Raw genomic sequence first — 211 nt, 5'->3', positions numbered from 1 at the left:
TTTTAGGATAAACTAAAATAAAGCTTCATGTGGGCATAGAGAAGCAAAGAAAACGGAACCAAGAGTATTTTTGCATGGCCTTGATTGCATACGGCAACTTTTCTATTTATTTCCTTGGAAGTTGAACTTGCAAGGTGCACTCTCTGAATAGTGAGAAAAGATCATAGATAACTGCACTCCTTTCAGAAATGTAAAGTTCTGACAAAGCCCA

The sequence above is a fragment of the Penaeus monodon genome, chromosome 31, assembly GCF_015228065.2.
Source record: "Penaeus monodon isolate SGIC_2016 chromosome 31, NSTDA_Pmon_1, whole genome shotgun sequence".
In the NCBI taxonomy this organism is placed as follows: Eukaryota; Metazoa; Arthropoda; class Malacostraca; order Decapoda; family Penaeidae; genus Penaeus; species Penaeus monodon.
The sequence above is the reverse complement of the archived record's forward strand: the minus strand, read 5'-3'. Positions refer to the sequence as shown.